Genomic DNA, 15,995 nt, shown 5'->3' with positions numbered 1-15,995 from the left:
AATGTGACACCAGAGATCTTTTACATGCCGATATCGTACGGCATGGAGTGTTGAAAATAAATTTTTCTGCGCTTTAAACCTCCGACTACCTCTGATGTGTTTGAATCTTTGATCTTGGGATCCGGATGCTGACAGTGCACCAGTGATCCACAAAGGAAGCTGCGAAGGCCCTTGGCACTAACTGGAATAGGACGGTTAGCTTGTAGGTCTGGCCGCCTGGTAATCGGTTTTGGTGTAGACTAAGTGAACTCCAGGACCACGTGCTTCTCCAGAAGTGTAAATTCAGTTTCCAAAGTTTTCGACTTCCTGACGGGGAATCCAAATCAAGACCTTCCAGCGCACGCCTTTACCACCTCTGCTAGGTTGTGTTTTCACACAACACGGCTGAAATAGATATAAATTTAGAACATGACATGTAGATGCTGAAGTGGGGAAATTAGTACTGCTACCGTTTTGAACATCGTTTGTCTTTCATATATGGCGAGTGCCATCTCTGAGACCTCCATGACTCATGTACAAAATGACTTTTACCAAAACTGGAAAATTCTGTCTCATTCCCTTTTTCTGAACATTCGGCCTAGTAGCCTTATTAATGTTGGCAGTGAGTAAATTATCCTTCAGCCGAGTAGATACCAAAAGCAGATCCTGGAAAATCAAGCATATTTTTCTCCTCCTTCTTTTTCTGTTTACCCTCCAAGGTCGGTTTTTAACCTCGGACTCAGCGAGGGATCCCACCTCTACAGCCTCAAGGGCAATGTCCTGGAGCTTCAGACTCTGGGTCTGGATACAACTGGGGAGGATGACCAGTACCTGGCCCAGGCGGCCTCACCTGCTATGCTGAACAGGGGCCTTGCGGGGGGATGGGAAGATTGGTAGGGGTAGACAAGAAAGAGGGAAGAAAGCGGCCGTGGCCTTAAGTTAGGTACCATCCCGGCATTTTCCTCGAGGAGAAGTGGGGAAACCACAGAAAAGCACTTCCAGGATGGCTGAGGTGGGAATCGAACCCACCTCTACTCAGTTGACCTCCCGAGGCTGAGTGGACCCCGTTCCAGCCCTCGTACCACTTTTGAGATTTCGTGTCAGAGCCGGGAATCAAACCCGGGCCATGAGGATGGCAGCTAATCACACTAACCACTACACCACAGAGCGGACCGTATATTGATTTACCTACGTAAAAATTAAGAAAGCTATTATTAATGTTAAAAATAATGATCAAAAATGTTTCTATATACAATAAAATCAGCTTTATATCAACCAAAAGAATTGTACGTCTCAGGTGTTGAAACTAACACAGCACATAGAAGATGGTTTCGAAAGGAAAGAGATTATAAGAGCTGTATTTATAGATATAACAGCGGCTAATGATACTATAAATCCACGACTATTTCTTATGAAACTTTATAATGCTACCAAAGATTATTAACTAACATGCTTCATAAGGAATATCCTTGAAATTAGAAGATTCTTTGTTGAATTTCAAGGACAGAGAAACAGATGGAGATCGCAGAGGAACGGATTACCCCAGGGTAGTGAGGTTGCTCCAGCGCTGCTCAACGTTTATACTAACTATCAACCATTACCTGAGGGAAGGCAGAGTATCTATGCAGATGATTGTGCCATACTTGCCAGAGCTCATTATTTTGAAAATGTTGAACAGATACTTACTAAGGCATTGACAGGATTGTCTGACTCATATAGGGGGATCCACCTGAGACCAAATCCCAATAAAACTCAGATTTGCGCTTTCCACCTTAAAAACAGACAGGCAGCAGGAACCCCCAATGTTACTTGGGAAGGAATTACACTAGAACACTGCACAACTCCAAAATATCTAGGAATCAGCCTCGATCGTACTATAACTTACAGGAGGCATTGCCTGAATACCAAACAAAAAGTGGCAGCCAGAAACAACATTATAAGGAAGTTAACAGGCACAACATGGGGAGCTAACCCTACCACTGTAGGAACATCTTCCCTTGCACTCTGTTACTCTGCCGGGGAATATGCAAGCCCAGTGTGGTTTCGATCTAGTCGTGCCAAATTAGTAGATATTGTTGTTACGATACTGTCCGATTATCACCGGGTGCTTAAAGCCCACTCTGCTTGACAAAATTTATTGCCTCGCTGAAATTGCACCTCCTGACATCCGTAGAGAGGTGGCGGAAAAACGTGATATGTACAAGGTGCAAACTTCTCAAGCTCATCCTTTACATGGATATCAACCAGAAACCCCACGAGTAAAATCAAGGAACAGCTTCCTCAAAACAACAGAGAATCTTGTCGAGAAACCACAACATTCCCGAACTGATCTCTGGCGTGCAAAGGATGGCTCACACCCTGTGAAAAACATCCCGCTGGATACACAGAGAAATGGACCACATGGAAATCGTTCAATAGATTACGGTCAGGTGTTACAAAATGCAAGAATAACTTAATGAAATGGGGTTTCCGTACAGAGTAGCCGCTATGTGAATGTGGCGAAGTGCAGACGTCCTCCCACCTGCTCCAATGTAGTCAGTGTCCAACATCATGTACTCTGGAAGACCTGATTTGTGCTACACCAGATGCAATCTGTGCGGCAAAAGTGTAAACGAACTGTCAATTCAGTGTTATATTGCTCATGTATCATGTAAGTATTATGCATTATTACCATATCAACTTCAATCATTGTGAGTGCTTCTGACACTAATAAAACATATTATTATTAGCATTATCGTGTTATATACTGACTGACAGAGCAAATGCAACACCAAGAAGGAGTGGTCAGAACTTTATGCCAATTGCAGGGTAGACTGACGTCACTGAGGTATGCTCATGATGTGAAATGCGCCGCTGTGCTGCGCACGTAGCGAACGATAAATGGGACACGGCGTTGGCGAATGGCCCACTTCGTACCGTGATTTCTCAGCCGACAGTCATTGTAGAACGTGTTGTCTTGTGCCACAGGACACGTGTATAGCTAAGAATGCCAGGTCGCCGTCAACGGAGGCATTTCCAGCAGACAGACGACTTTACGAGGGGTATGGTGATCGGGCTGAGAAGGGCAGGTTGGTCGCTTCGTCAAATCGCAGCCGATACCCATAGGGATGTGTCCACGGTGCAGCGCCTGTGGCGAAGATGGTTGGCGCAGGGACATGTGACACGTGCGAGGGGTCCAGGCGCAGCCCGAGTGACGTCAGCACGCGAGGATCGGCGCATCCGCCGCCAAGCGGTGGCAGCCCCGCACGCCACGTCAACCGCCATTCTTCAGCATGTGCAAGACACCCTGGCTGTTCCAATATCGACCAGAACAATTTCCCGTCGATTGGTTGAAGGAGGCCTGCACTCCCGGCGTCCGCTCAGAAGACTACCATTGACTCCACAGCATAGACGTGCACGCCTGGCATGGTGCCGGGCTACAGCGACTTGGATGAGGGAATGGCGGAACGTCGTGTTCTCCGATGAGTCACGCTTCTGTTCTGTCAGTGATAGTCACCGCAGACGAGTGTGGCGTCGGCGTGGAGAAAGGTCAAATCCGGCAGTAACTGTGGAGCGCCCTACCGCTAGACAACGCGGCATCATGGTTTGGGGCGCTATTGCGTATGATTCCACGTCACCTCTAGTGCGTATTCAAGGCACGTTAAATGCCCACCGCTACGTGCAGCATGTGCTGCGGCCGGTGGCACTCCCGTACCTTCAGGGGCTGCCCAGTGCTCTGTTTCAGCAGGATAATGCCCGCCCACACACTGCTCGCATCTCCCAACAGGCTCTACGAGGTGTACAGATGCTTCCGTTGCCAGCGTACTCTCCGGATCTCTCACCAATCGAACACGTGTGGGATCTCATTGGACGCCGTTTGCAAACTCTGCCCCAGCCTCGTACGGACGACCAACTGTGGCAAATGGTTGACAGAGAATGGATAACCATCCCTCAGGACACCATCCGCACTCTTATTGACTCTGTACCTCGACGTGTTTCTGCGTGCATCGCCGCTCGCGGTGGTCCTACATCGTACTGAGTCGATGCCGTGCGCATTGTGTAACCTGCATATCGGTTTGAAATAAACATCAATTATTCGTCCGTGCCGTCTCTGTTTTTTCCCCAACTTTCATCCCTTTCAAACCACTCCTTCTTGGTGTTGCATTTGCTCTGTCAGTCAGTGTATTTACGAGGTCTAGAATGTCTTTAATTTTCTCACAATTATTTTGTTGATACACTTATTTCTCTTTCGATTTATCAGAACTTTGTATCTCCCCTGTGGGTGGAGTCATGACGTAAGAGGCTACTATGAGACGAACAACTGAAGATTCTGTAGGCCTACTCACTCTCTCACCTTCCAGGCCTGAAAACATATCCTTCTATGTCTTTCCGTATAACGGAGAAATTTTAAAACTGCGAAACTTTTTTTCACCTGATTAAAGACGAAAAAATTGAAAAATGTTCTGTCCACCTCCCCTCATCCAGTTACATCTTTTGGTTCCATCTTGGAGTTATTATCAGATATCAGACTTATTGAGTGGTTATGACTCTTGGTAAACCTGCTACTGATCCCCAGCTGATGCCTTTTCTCTATTAGATCCGTCGTCAAAGCGCACATACGACCTTTGCGACGTGCTACAGCAAGTGAGGTGCAGACTATAGGCACCGCGCAGGTTGATCGAAATACTACTACTAGTGCTACATAGTGGCCCGTTCTGAAACAAGACGTGAGGCGCAGTGCGAGAGTCTCAGTACAACGTGTGTAACATTCGACCAAGTTGCGGGTTTAAAGCGATTCAATTAGGGGATCTAAGTGAATCATCATGCAATAAAGGAAAAAAACCTTGTTGTCTGTGGCCACGTGAACGGCGTTAAAGACTTAATTTCGAATGGTTTCGGATACATCACAGGAAAAGTCACCCGACAAACGTCTGGCAATTTGCCGCCTTATATCGTGAAACTTGAGGTAGGCAAGGTGTAGTTAGGAAAAAATTTACATAGTTTATTTAGTAAGGATTAATTGATGCATGTTTGCTAAGTTGTACGTATTTTTACTTTGTCTTCAGGTTGACCAGAATCGTAATGTCTCTAGTCTCTACCAGCGAATGTTCCTGTCCTGCCGGCGCCAGAAGAACTTACAAACGTGTAGCTGCGTTAGTGTATTACATAAATAATGAAAGTGTTGTCTCCAAAAGCCGGCCCCGTGGTGTAGGGGTAGCGTGCCTGCCTCTTACCCGGAATTGAGGAGCTATCTGACGGTGAGATAGCGGCCCCGGTCTAGAAAACCAAGAATAACGGCCGAGAGGATTCATCGTGCTGACCACACGACACCTCGTAATCTGCAGGCCTTCGGGCTGAGCAGCGGTCGCTTGGCAGGCTAAGGCCCTTCAAGGGCTGTAGTGCCATGGGGTTTGGTTTGGTTTTGTCTCCAAAACAACCGTCCGCAACAGTGGGGAAAACCGAGTCCGATAACAATGTCAACAGAAAAATATAGAAAAGGCAAACGCGTAGGAGAACTGTTCGGTAAAAAGACTTTGAGATCATTTCTACCCCCCTTCGAATTAACTGAGGATATTTTGAAACACATCCCTTGCAGTCTTCGTAGAAAGCATCGAGCAGAAGCAAGTACTGAAATCGAACAATCGTGCAGGGCCGTAGTCACCTTATTGATAGACAGGGTAGTGAATGATGTGAGAGAGAAGAATGTGAGGAAATTGTGACACAGCTATTACATTTATAAGTCTCTAACGACGTGCGCATGCCAGACAAATACACCTTTCGCATTGTGAGTGACGAAATGTTTTTTTACCATCAAAGTGCAGGTTGATACAGATCATATAATTAAAATCTCCCTGGACACTCTATCTCAATCAGGAAGCCCTCGATGGTTTTAAGAAAAGCAGATAAGAATATCTGCTAGCACGAAAGCAAATCGGATTAAAACTAGGCGACATAACTTTGATACTTTAGCTCTCGCATTCGTAAATGAATCTCCAATTGGAGGAGCTGCTTTGAACATTCTTACGGAAGTGAAATGGAAAGTGAAGCAATAGAATGCTATGGAAGTTCATTTGTTGTTCGTGTTATTCGATGCGGTTGCAAATTCGTTAACACGCAACACATAGACGATGTCATCCACGTGTGGAAAAAGTTCTCTTGGAAATTTCTGTAATATATTGTATATTTTGATTCTTTGAATACACCTTTCTACGCGAATTCTAACACTCGCAATATTGTAAATACTCTCAACTTCCTCAGCTGTTAATCTCCCGTCATGTAAGAACGGTGGTGTCACGATTGTGATACCGCGGCCAGATAAGTTAGTTCTGATGCCTAACTCCTTTATCAGCTATGACCTCACCTCCAGGTTAAAGGAAAGTAAAACACTGACGGTTGTTATGAATCAGTCGCTAGCTCTTCCACCGTAACATTTAGATTTAAAGCGATCATACCATTAGGCGTGATTGCAATTAAAACTTTTGCAGTGTAGCAACCCTTGTATTGAGACTAGAAATACAATATTTTGGTCTACCTGTGGAGGCTGTTCAACCCTAAATTCCGTGCAGTCAATAATGACTCGACAATTACCGTAATTTCTTTTAAATGCTGGAGAAATTGTTTCTTGAACTTTCCTTACTAGACCAGAATATTAAATGTTTCGTACGCAGTGCCAGTTGCATAAGCACGGTCGTAAAAATACTTGAAATTGTTGTCCTGTGAACACTCTCAAAGCAGAATAGGACAGTCCGATTTTCATTTTCATTAGGAAAATGAATAATCTGGTTTCTTTACATAATTTCGAAACGTTACAGTTTGATAACGCAAGGCAAAGACGTTGAAGTTCACACCTGTTAAATCACGCATTTGTGTATTGTTCCTTATGGAACTGTAGCCTTGGAAACCTGGACCCTTGATGTCTGCATGATCGTCTTCCGTTCCACACATTTTATCGTGTTTCGTAATGTCCCCTTCCAGTTCGAAATTAAGTGGAATACATGCTTGTGTATTTACGTAGTTTTCATTTATTGAACATGAAAACATGAAGTCTGAACTATGAAATTCAGATGCATCTGTTCGCACGGATGCATCCTTGGTTATGTTACTTGGGCAAACTGTACTTGAAAATTTTCCGTTTGATTTTTAATCGCTTGAGTTGTCGGTGAAAGCGCTGTAAGCTGGATCCCGGCGACACATTCCTCTTCTTTGATTCATCCGGAAATATTGTCGGAACATAGGCTGGACTTAGTGGGTGTCCAGATATTTTGTTTCCGATGAAATGTGCACTACATATTCTTGAGTAAGTCGTAGGTTGCCAAAGTGATCCATCAGTGCTAAAATTAAATTAAATCGGATCAACTGAACTTATTGCAAACATGTGCAGTACATATGTGTAGGCCTACTTACTTCGTTCGGTTAAGTCCTTGTATTATCAATCGCCTCCTTCGGTCCACATCTATCGCTAGTTTTGGAAAACAATATATTTGTACTTCACTTCCCGTATTTGCGTAAGTATTGGAACATCTGACAACACAACAATTGCGTTTACTTGATCTCCTTTTCTCTGCCATTATCATCTGAGTGACTACACGCTCAGTCATAACAGAACAGCTACTGCGAGTCTGGAGTCTGCCTCACGTGTTGTTCTCCGCCCGGCCGCTAGAGCGAAGCGCACGGTGCCTATAGTCTGTATCTGACGTTGGAAAATGATATGCTATAAAACAGGGTGTACATGCAGTATTTGCCTTGCACTTCGTACAGTACACATCAAAACAAAAACGATCGGCTGTGTAGAATAGTGGACTAGGCTCAAGGCTGTGGGAACGAATCCTAGCGAGGTCGATTGGCAATTGTATTCTTAGATGTATGTCGATTGTAGTTTCAACAGTTTCAAAATAAGTGTCACTGAAGGGAGTCGGCAATTGCACAATAGGTTTCGGCCTACAGGTGGTCACGGTTGGTCCGTGATCTGACAGCTCTGCACTCCGATCGACCAATCGAGCAGAGGACGGTTGTCCACGGCTCTACCACGGTTCTACACCTCTGCATTCGGGAGACAGAGAAGGGCTGGTCCCTACCGTCGGCTGTCCTGTGAATGATCTTCCATTGCCTTGCACTAAGGCGAATGCCGGAACAGTTCCTAGTGAAGGCCACGGCAGCCAACTCCCTCACGTTTTCAAATCTCGTGGCCTGAGAGACGGCGTCACCGTCTAAGAAGGACGCCTTCCCCTTCAGGGGAGAAAAGAAAACGATTTAGTAGTAGTGGTAGTAATAGTAGTTGAAGGTACCGAAAGAAAGGAGCGCGAGCATTGACAAAAGACCATGAAACAGGATGAGTTCGTACCTAAGTGTCCGTCAGATATTACTACAATATTGAAGATGAGGGTATATCCAGCTACAAACAGCGTTTATTGCGTTAATTTTATCTGGTGGTGGTGATGGTGGTGGCTGGTGGTATCTCAAGCTGGATGTTGCACCAAAATTTTCAATGTTGCATTTTTAAATGAGAAGCTTACAGAAATAACAAGAAACCCTAGTATCCTTAAGTAATGAACTGCATTCCTATTAAAAGTGAAATATATCTGCAATTAAAACACAGAAAATAACAGGCTAATTATACAATACAACTACAGTTATTCTTATCTCACTTGAATTGAAGATTTGTCCTCCTGTTTTTCATTGATGCAAACTTGTCAGTCACCCGTTGATTAATGTCTGCGATTTCCATCACCAGATCTCCTTCTATAGAAAGCATTGCCAAGGCCGACAATCTTTCCTGGGTCATAGAGTTCCTTAAGAATGTTTTTATTCTCTTCAATGTAGAAACATGACTTTCTGCTTCGACAGACGTCATAGGGATTTTAAGAATTAACTTCAACAGTTTCAAGCACTCAGCGATCGTCCTTTCTAGGTTGTTGGTTATTATAAACTCTGCTAGACTAACAGCACCCGACAATGATCTGAATTCTTGTGCTAAATAGATGAAAGATAGTTCTTGGCGTAGTTTCAATTTGTCCAAAAACGTATACACTAAACACACCGTCTGTAAGATACCTTCAAGGAACTTAGAACAGTACAAGGGGAACCTCTCAGGAAGAAACAATGATAAAGATACAAGATTTCCTGAGAAGCTAAAACGATCTTTACCCTTGGAAATGATCACATCGCACACTTCCTTTGCTTATCTTTTCCATTCAATCTCGTCCAATTTCTTTTTCTTCAATAAGCAAACGGTAGGTTCGTTACCACTCGTCGGATCAATTTCTTTCCGAATCTTGGCGATATTTACTTCAAATGTTGAAACGGCCTTATGTGCAGAACCCGCATCAGTGTCTCCTTGCTGTAGCTGACTGAAGAGAACTTCGACTAGTGGCATAACTTTACAGAAGAATTTCATCCAATAATTGAAACTACAACTGGAAAGAACTTTTTTATGGCAAGAGCCTGATAAATTGTAGTTTCACTCATTACAGAGTCACCTTCCAATATCTGGCTCATACAGTCAATAATGTCTTCCTTGCAGTCATAAACTGTGTTTATGCATCGTGATTGAAAATTCCACCTAGTAGGAAAAGCCCGTGGCAAACGTTTCCTCATCAAGTATCGCAGTCCACTGTGGGCTGTTGGAGAAGAATGAACAAATTCCGTGAAAGCTTGAAAAAAATATTTTCATATTGCGGTTGATTGATGCCGCCTTGTTCATTACAAGATTAACTTGATGGGCATAGCAATGCACATATTCTGCGTTGGGATAATTTTTTTTTACAATGGCTTGTACCCCACCAGAGGAACCAGCCATAACGGATGCCCCGTCATGTGTTCGTGCAATTAAATTTTGCGAAGGTTCATTTAGTCTGTGCTTCTTAAATTCTTCCAATAAACACGCAACTAACGTTTGTGCGTCATGCTGTGAAAGAGACAGGAAACTCCAGAACTTTTTTTTGTTGGTTTGCCTCTTACTATGTAACGGTACACAACAGCCATTTGGGGGCCCTATATCCGGACGACTCAGATGTTTTTTGATATAGCACATAGCAGTGGATATTTTTACCACTGAAATATATACAGTTTAATATTATATACCTTAATTATACTAGTGGGACTATTAATATTTAGATAATATTACATACTTACATGAAATCAATATTTTAAAAAATGATTGAAAATATCCGATAATAGGAACAGATGCTATTAAATCCGGACATCACTGAAACATAGTGTACCATTTGTCGGACATCATATTTTTGCCAGTTACGAAGGTTTCGTTCCCCCTATTCAGCTTAACACATGCACGGTACATTACTATTTTTATTTCATATTCTTTTACAACACATTTGCCACACACAAAATCACGCTTTCATGCTGTTCTACCACTTACTTCGTGAAGCCATATATGGTACAGACCGCACTGAATACATGATCCCATTCGTGCAGAAACGTCACTGAAATAGTCAATACCACAAAAGCTCAAAAATATGTATTGTCCTTATCATTTTTTTAATTTTTCAGGACGGGGTTAAGGTAGAGCCTCATTTCCCTTCGCTTTTGGACACCCCTTTATAACGGAAGCTGGTGAGCCCTGAGGATCATATCAAGTCTGTCCCGTTAATAGTGCTAAATTGCCTGGTAAGGGTTCAGTCGTCATGAACGCAATACACAATGGGCTTAGAGAAATAGCTTTTGAGGGTGCGTTTTCTCCGTAACTGTATCTTCCTCATTCCATCTAGTATTCGAATAAGAAGCAAGTGAGAGAAGGTCGTGTGGTTGCTGGGTAAGGGGTGCGAGAGGTAACCATTGCTGCTACGCATGTGCCTATCTCAGGTCTCAGGACCTGTTCCGTCCGTGGTGATTCTTGCGAATTGAGGTCTTGTTGTGAAGTTACAACGTGGTAGAACAATTGTGCCTTAGTTACACATAAGTACCACATAATGAACAGATTAATAATGAACATGGACCTGATTTTTCTGTCGCGACTAATGTTTGTGATGAGTACAGTATCTGTTACTCCTGCCGTACCTACAAGCTGCCGCGACTTCCCGTCAGACGCAGATAGTATCTTGCGTTTACTGTGTAATTTCCTCATCTCAGAATGTATCCAGAGCACACTGAACTGATATGTGAAGAAAAAGTCAGACCCCTTTATCTTGGGCATTCCCCTAAGTTGAGGTGATAGTTTGAGAACCAAAGTTTTCAAACGTAAAAGAGCAATTATACACTGACTGACAGAGCAAATGCAACACCAAGAAGGAGTGGTCAGAACTTTATGCCAATTGCAGGGTAGACTGACGTCACTGAGGTATGCTCATGATGTGAAATGCGCCGCTGTGCTGCGCACGTAGCGAACGACAACTGGGACACGGCGTTGGCGAATGGCCCACTCCGTACCGTGATTTCTCAGCCGACAGTCATTGTAGAACGTGTTGTCGTGTGCCACAGGACACGTGTATAGCTAAGAATGCCAGGCCGCCGTCAACGGAGGCATTTCCAGCAGACAGACGACTTTACGAGGGGTATGGTGATCGGGCTGAGAAGGGCAGGTTGGTCGCTTCGTCAAATCGCAGCCGATACCCATAGGGATGTGTCCACGGTGCAGCGCCTGTGGCGAAGATGGTTGGCGCAGGGACATGTGGCACGTGCGAGGGGTCCAGGCGCAGCCCGAGTGACGTCAGCACGCGAGGATCGGCGCATCCGCCGCCAAACGGTGGCAGCCCCGCTCGCCACGTCAACCACCATTCTTCAGCATGTGCAAGACACCCTGGCTGTTCCAATATCGACCAGAACAATTTCCCGTCGATTGGTTGAAGGAGGCCTGCACTCCCGGCGTCCGCTCAGAAGACTACCATTGACTCCACAGCATAGACGTGCACGCCTGGCATGGTGCCGGGCTACAGCGACTTGGATGAGGGAATGGCGGAACGTCGTGTTCTCCGATGAGTCACGCTTCTGTTCTGTCAGTGATAGTCACCGCAGACGCGTGTGGTGTCGGCGTGGAGAAAGGTCAAATCCGGCCGTAACTGTGGAGCCCCCTACCGCTAGACAACGCGGCATCATGGTTTGGGGCGCTATTGCGTATGATTCCACGTCACCTCTAGTGCGTATTCAAGGCACGTTAAATGCCCACCGCTACGTGCAGCATGTGCTGCGGCCGGTGGCACTCCCGTACCTTCAGGGGCTGCCCAATGCTCTGTTTCAGCAGGATAATGCCCGCCCACACACTGCTCGCATCTCCCAACAGGCTCTACGAGGTGTACAGACGCTTCCGTGGCCAGCGTACTCTCCGGATCTCTCACCAATCGAACACGTGTGGGATCTCATTGGACGCCGTTTGCAAACTCTGCCCCAGCCTCGTACGGACGACCAACTGTGGCAAATGGTTGACAGAGAATGGAGAACCATCCCTCAGGACACCATCCGCACTCTTATTGACTCTGTACCTCGACGTGTTTCTGCGTGCATCGCCGCTCGCGGTGGTCCTACATCGTACTGAGTCGATGCCGTGCGCATTGTGTAACCTGCATATCGGTTTGAAATAAACATCAATTATTCGTCCGTGCCGTCTGTGTTTTTTCCCCAACTTTCATCCCTTTCGAACCACTCCTCCTTGGTGTTGCATTTGCTCTGTCAGTCAGTGTATTTAATAATGATGTCTTTATAAATATCGGTGGTCTTTTTAACCTGTACAATAACCAGCTTTGAATATATCGTGGGTATGTATTGGTGTCTGGAATTGGGAACAATCGAGCTTCCATAAATAGGAGCGTCTGTCCATCATTGAAATTTCGCACCATGATCACACATGCCTGGTTAAACCTTTCATCTTCAATACTACAGATTCTATTACTCCCAGGCTGTACATTTTCTCAATGTAAGTGAAATGAAAGATTAGAATAAATATACAGTCAAGGAAAAGTCTTTTGATATTGTCTGGAGCAAGAACCGCGCGAGTCCTGATATTCACTACTGTTTCACTCTACTGCAAGAGGGTGCTGTCATCTAGTAAACTGTTTAGAAAACACATCTGACGTTTATTTCAAGTGTAAACCACATAGACGTTACGAGTGTCCGGAAATAGGAGCTGTCCGGGTATTGACCCCCCCCCCCTCCCTATTCGAAATGTCACTGGTTTCATCTGCTATAATAGCTGAAAATTCTGATTCCATTATTTGTTTTGATATTTCTTCTTGGCATACCTCCAACATAATTTTCAAAAGTTCATTTTGAATTGTTTTGTATGTTCCTTTGAAAACAGTTGCCTTTTCCAAATGACCTTTTAGCACGGCATCCAATCAGCGCTAAAATTAATTAGTCCTGTGAAAATACCTGGGTTTGATGATGATTCTTTTTCATCGTGTCCCCATAAGGCCAGTTCAAAAGAACTGCAGAAACGATTACAGTTTATTATTATTATTATTATTATTATTATTATTATTATTATTATTATTATCGTATGGCATTTACAAGCATAATCTGTAAAAATATACAATTAACATACAAATTAAAATATAGAGGTAGTTAAACTAGAATGTCCAACTTCGACAACCAGTCCACTGCACTTGGTGTCAATTCATGCAGAGTCCGTAAACCGTCCTTAAATGCTGACAGTGGACAGCTCTCAACAACATGAAGCAATGTCTGCTTCTCAGCACCACACTCACACGCAGCACTTTCACAATATCCCCACTTTTTCATCATATATCGGCACCTGCCGTGGCCTGTTCTGAAACGGTTGAGTTTTGACCACTCATGTCGAGGAAGATCGAAACCTGGCACTTTCTTCGTTGGGTCTTTAATCAGAAAGGCGTTGGTGGGTGGACATTGTTCCCATCGCTGTCTCCATTCTGCTGTAACACTGAATTTTTCATAGGAGTGTAGATCAGTCCAGAGTGGATTCCTGGATTTTAACCTCATCACAGGTGGATCTCGTAAGGCATTGAACAAAAGTGAGTTCCTGTGTGCAAAGGTCTTCTTGAGCAACTGTACTTTTGCTGCTTTTCTCCTCAGATCTGGAGGAGCAATGTTTGCTAAAACAGGCAGCCAATGAGTAGGAGTGGACCTCACTGTACCAGTAACAACTCTCATGGTTTCATTGAGCTGTACGTCAATCTTGCTCGAATGTACGCTGTTTTCTCACACAGGAGCGCAGTACTTACCAGCCCAGTATTTAACACATACCTGTTATGCCCAACTTCTTCGTTGTATGTTTAGTCTTCAGCCCTCAGGCTGGTTGGATCTTTAACAGCTCTGCCATCAGCTGTCACATATGGTCTAGGCATCACTGAAGAGGCGTACTAGGGAAATGAGGAGAGGTAGTTTCCCATTGCTTTCCTAACCAAGCCAGAAGTTGCTATTACATATCAGTCTGCCAAGCCCGCTGAAATGCATGCACCAAGCAACCCTATGAGCAACATTTTTACACCATTCGTAGTAGGGACTGACTGCAGAAGGAATGGCATTACCAGCATCGCTCATACCTCAGTCACTTTCATATTGTCAAAGCCAAGTATAAGACAGAGACAGATCAATGAAAGTAACAAAACTGCTCTAGCCCGTACCAGAAGACATAGTGCACTGTAGAAACTAGATCATTCCAGCAAAGGCATAACATCTTCGTTATACACCGCAATTTTCGTTCTATACGCACTATCAAGTTGTGCAGCTACGTTTACAATTCCAAAAAGTGTCAGTCTTAAACAATTTTTAAATGTGAACTGCTGAAGATTCATGTTTCTTTATTTTGGTACTTAAGTGGTTTATGTCCGTAACTCCTACTTTGGTCCATGCGTTTTCCTCACCAAACAAGCGCGGGAAGCAGGATAAGACATTTTTAACTTCTCAACCACATAATCAATCACTATTTGTATAAATATCCCTTTTAAATACCCTCCTAAACTTTCAATTTCCAGTATTAATATTTTGCACAAAGTTTAAGTCCGGTAATGGTCTTCCGAGTGTCTTTACGGTTTCTCCTCATCAGGAAGCTGGAAGAACTCTCTAACTTGTAAATTATTTACAGTATTCATTTTCACTCACACTCCACTACACATGAGTTTACGCCTTGAATATTTCAAACTACACATTCAGTAACAACAAAATATTAATACACCCACAGGTGATAGGTTTGAGCACTAAAGCCGTGAAATGACTCCAACAAATAGTCAAACTAAACTATACAAACACCGGCAGCTTTGCGACGAACTCATACTCACAATCCAGAATCCATCAGTTATAATAACACACATAAAAACTATCTAGAACCAAAAAAAATCAATCACCTCAAAACACACCAAGAACTACACGTGATAAATGCACTGCCTGCTCGATACGCACCCGATGGCTGCTCATACTACCTGCTCATTCCATACTCAAACGTGTAACACGACTTGCGAAGAATCCGCCGCTAGATGACAGCACCAAATGGCCCTAGTTATCGCGGAGTACAGGTAAATAAGCACATAAGCGAAGTTGAAACTCTGAAAATAAAGTAGGAAAAGGAAACAGTTTTACTTATAAAGTAGTGCTCTAGAGATTTATATCCTCAGCACTTCTCGAAAATGAGACTTCGACGGAAACAAAACTTGGAAACTTCGTCTGTATTATACTTCCCTGCGTTATTAAGGGAGGATTCCATAGTTTTGGCCACCACAGTTTATGACGCAAGTTCCTGGTGATTATTGTTCCTAACACACTTTAAATTACTCGAAGAGTTCTTGCAGTACGGTAGACCAACCTCAACAAATTCATATAGCCCCATAATTAGGCCAGAAAATAGCGACTGGAGATATCACAGGCGTGTCCGAGAGACTGATCAAGTTCATCAATAGGGATGGATTAACTGAGGTGTAAACACTATTCAAACACGTACTGCATTAAATTTCTTCTTGGATTACATGCACCAAATAACCACACACACTAATGCCTGCAAAGCTGTTACCAAAGTGGCATGCTCTATGATTCAGGGGGCTCACGAACAACTTCCAACAAATCAAATACCATTGATTCTGTTTAGTCAAGTCTGGAAGAAGATATTGAGGCAGAAAGTT

At 43.9% G+C, this 15,995-nt stretch overlaps 1 protein-coding gene across 1 annotated transcript in view; it reads right to left on the bottom strand.

The window, feature by feature from the left end:
• The window catches only part of LOC136874865 (15-hydroxyprostaglandin dehydrogenase [NAD(+)]), a 91,569-nt gene that overhangs the window by 523 nt on the left and 75,051 nt on the right, over positions 1–15,995 (bottom strand). The window lies entirely within an intron of this gene.

This window comes from Anabrus simplex, chromosome 5, assembly GCF_040414725.1.
Source record: "Anabrus simplex isolate iqAnaSimp1 chromosome 5, ASM4041472v1, whole genome shotgun sequence".
Classification (NCBI taxonomy): domain Eukaryota; kingdom Metazoa; phylum Arthropoda; class Insecta; order Orthoptera; family Tettigoniidae; genus Anabrus; species Anabrus simplex.
Note: the sequence above shows the minus strand (reverse complement) of the source record. Positions and strands in the feature narration are given on the sequence as shown.